Source organism: Lactuca sativa, chromosome 8, assembly GCF_002870075.4.
Source record: "Lactuca sativa cultivar Salinas chromosome 8, Lsat_Salinas_v11, whole genome shotgun sequence".
NCBI lineage: Eukaryota > Viridiplantae > Streptophyta > Magnoliopsida > Asterales > Asteraceae > Lactuca > Lactuca sativa.
In genome coordinates, this window is record NC_056630.2 from 44,492,233 (window position 1) to 44,496,298 (window position 4,066).

The window sequence follows — 4,066 nt, forward strand, 5'->3', positions numbered from 1 at the left end:
ATACGCTAAATATGTTTAAACACTTTTAAATATGTAAAAATTCACTTTTATATGCTTAAATATGTTTTAAAAATATCTCATAGTTAGTTGACGTTATATATAAATATGTATGAAAAACGTTACGCATAAATACCATATGTGTATTTTATCATGTGTATATGAATATTTAAAATAAAAATGTTATACGTATAAAATACATATTTATATGTATTTATAAAATTAAAAATTGTATTTATATATTTATATGTATACAATACAAACCATATTAATAGATATTTTAATATTTATATGTTTTTATACAATTTAAAAAATGTATTTATACATCCAATAGCCTATTTTATGCATTTAAAAATGTATTTATACATCTAAGTACATATTTTATACATCAATACCATAATAATAATAATAATAATAATAATAATAATAATAATAATAATAATAATAAATTGTATTTAAAAAATTTCAGTGGTATGCACTGTATATTGACGAGCAAGAGTTACATAACAAAATTTCTTTCTTGGTGGTACGCTGAATTGTTTGTTAGCGTAAGCACTTGGCGGTCCACATCAGCGTAGTAATGTCAGTATATTGAACCAAATCAGCGTCCACTTGGCATCTGATAAAAGAGTAAAAATGAAAAAAAAAAAAAAAAAAAAAAAAAAAAAATTATGCGAATTTACAGTTGGCATGCTACTTGTGTAAGCAACCTAGAGGTAACCTAGCAACGTGATAAAAGGGTAAAAATGAATATATATATATATATATATATATATATATATATATATATATATATATATATATATATATATATATATATATATATATATATATATACTAGGTACGTCTTAAGGCCGTTTTAAGGACGACTCTGTGTAGCCTTAGATGAAGAACTTTTGGTATAGAAATCAATAAGAATATCACCACGTCAAGTTATTTGGATAAGTTCACTAAAAAATCGCAAGAATAAATCTTGCTTGAGTTTTCACAGAATATGATTAAATTTTTGTTGATCTAAAGATGTCTGTATTTTCGCATGCATCATGAAGTTTGTGAAGCACAACTCTATTGGGCTTTTTCCACCGACCTTTACTTAAAGATGCTACCTAAAAAACATAGCACATTTGTAATGTAAGGCTTTTTTTTCATTTGTCTTTCTCAATTTTAATTTAAAGTCTAAAGTTTTATAGTATAGTGTTTGAACATGTTAAAATGAAAGTAGATGGATATTATTGATGAATGTATTAAAGTACATTGTGATTTGGGTTTTTATTTGTAAGAATAAAATTTTTACCTGGTGCCATGAAAGCATTGCATTATTTGTCCTATATACAAAAAAAGAACCCAAATCAGATACACAAGAACAATAGTATACAAACATAAAATTATCAATTTTAGAGAAATCATAAAAACAATACCCAACCTTGGGAAGCAAAATAACTTGCATGGACAACTTTTGTTAAGAAAAATAATTAAGTGACCATAAAAAAGTAATTAGTAATTACTTCAAATACATGGAACAATGGAAGATAGCATGAAAAATCAGTTAATCATTAGACAGTTAGAAAGAATTAAATGGAAATTAAAAGAAATGGTATGAAAAAAAGGATTATAACTGTTTTCAAAAGCAAATGTATGAAAGATGTATAAGTAAGAAATTATCAATCTTCATAAAGTACATATTCAAGAACATCCAAACAACAAACTCAAAACAAAAATTTACTCATGAGGCGGCGAAGAAGGTGGGATTTGATCGACAAGCTTGTCTATGTACCCACTGCTGAAGGCTGACCTAACAAATCTATACCGATCTTATCCCTGAACTAATCTTGTTAACACCGAGATTTTCTTTTTGATGGTATGATTTTAATATCAAATGATCCAACGAATATTGATAACCATGATTCCGAACAATCATTTTGTCTTGAAATCACAGTTTATCTCATGCTTCTAGTAATTAGTCTTAATTATCGAAAACCAATATAGCATCTCAAAGATATACCTTATGTTGAAAACTTACACTACAAGAGTACAAACCTCATGAGCCTTGATTGTCTCAAATCTACATATAGAACCTCATCAGTTTGCTCTCTCTCAATAAGATCAATTATGGAAGAAGGCTTGCATCTATTAATCTCCAATATGTAATATTAAATCAATAAGAAAGATCTAAGTATAATGCATGGTTAAGTTCTCAGAGCATATAAGAAAATACATAACATATATCTACAAAAATGGAAACTTCAAGTAATGGAAGCTAAAGGAGTTTCCTAAACTGATTTGTTATAAAAACCAAGGCCTGAGAACTTTAAAAAAATAAATTTTCCTTTATAGAAAAATTAAACCCGAAAATAACAATTAAATAGGATATTTCGGATTGAAAGCTAATACTTTTTGAATTTAAAATGGAAAACATGAATATCTCTTTGTGTTGCATTGCTACCTTGTCCTACTTTAGCTTTAATGGAAAAATAAAGATCCAAGCTTGTTAAAATGTTGACGATCTTCAAGAAGACCAACAGGGGAGACGTGAGATAAACTACAACCATCAAAAATCTTGATACGGGAAAAAAGTTAAGATGAAATATGTAAACTCATTTAAATCAACTTCATTGGCTTCTTCCCCTGCCCTTGACCACGGCCATAAATCCAAGAATATACAGGAGATAACGGAGCTAAAACAGACAAAAAAAAAACAAAAACAAAAATACAAACCTGATGCTCAGCCCTTAGCTTCCTCTTCAATCGTTGACTCCCGATGTTCACTTATATTTCACATCCAGTTGAAAGAGTAAATAAAAGAGAGTAGAAGACGAAGGGTGAGGTTATTCTTCAACACTAAGCCATCGGTGAAATTAACCCAATGTTAATAGGAGAGCGATCAAAATAGAAATTGAAGGACCATTCATGAACCCTAAATTGTAATCGCAAACTATCAAGGAGAGGGAGTCAGTACGAAGGTGTGAAAGGAAGTAGAAATCAGGCGTCCATGTAGCACGTAGATTACTAAACAAATACTACTTCAAAATCAAATAAGAAGAAATTAGGGTTTTTATTGTTAAAAAAATGAACTTTAGGCGAACATAACACAAACAGATGAAGCAAAGGCGACAAGGCATATAAAAAAAAAGTGAAAAAGAAAAGTAGTACCAGTGGGTGGCATCGTTCAAATTCAAGTGACGCGTATGAACCCATGACCTCTAATCTTGATTAAACTGAGGGAAATAAAATGGATTAGTCAAAAGAAAGAAAGGGAATAAGAGGAGATGTGATTTCAGCAATTGGGGATAATAGGTGGAGATGGCGTGAACAGATGTGGTGGTGGTGGTCGGAGATGGTGGTTCCATAGGTTTCAAGAGAGATTGATTGAGAGAATAAAGAAGAAAATGAAAGAGTGTAAGCTAGGTATAGCGAGTCGGCCGGTGATATCTTAGGGAAGAAGCCAAGTAGTGGTGTCTTAGCTAGAATAGGGGCAGATGGCAAAGCTAGAATAGGGTGTCACGTGTTTCTCTATCCATGCTTAATTCTTAGAAAATCAAAGAAAATTGGTTAAAATTCAAAAAAAAATATCACAAAAATAGTTGTTAAATTCTTAGCCCTCCACTTATCTCAAATCTTAAGACATAGGGTGAATTTATATATATATATATATATATATATATATATATATATATATATATATATATATATATATATATATATATATATATATATATATATATATATATATTGTAAATCTTTTTTTGACAAGTGTGTCACACCCCCGAACCAGACGGCGGAAACGTTCGGGGGCTGTCGTGACTCAATTGTATACCATAACATTGAATATATATGAAACATAACAACATTCGTTACCATTCATCAATACAGTACAACCAGTAGCGTTTACATGTCATACATTGTTTAAACATTACATTCCCGAAAATTAATTTGTTCAATTCATACAAAAATAAACTGCAACCGTCACTGAATATGATTTCCCTTGATTCACTGGTTCCCTGAGAATACAAGTATTTTGAAAAAAGTCAACATATGAAATGTTGGTGAGTTCATAAGTAGTGTTTGAAAT

At 29.5% G+C, this 4,066-nt stretch overlaps 1 long non-coding RNA gene across 1 annotated transcript; it reads right to left on the bottom strand.

The window, feature by feature from the left end:
• Positions 1-916: 916 nt before the first annotated feature.
• LOC111876008 (uncharacterized) lies at positions 917-3,545 on the bottom strand. Its single transcript, XR_002844880.3, has 4 exons — positions 2,713-3,545; positions 2,035-2,088; positions 1,292-1,322; positions 917-1,103 (listed from the first exon to the last, which is right to left on the bottom strand). It is a non-coding gene; the product is annotated as an uncharacterized LOC111876008 (long non-coding RNA).
• Positions 3,546-4,066: the final 521 nt, after the last annotated feature.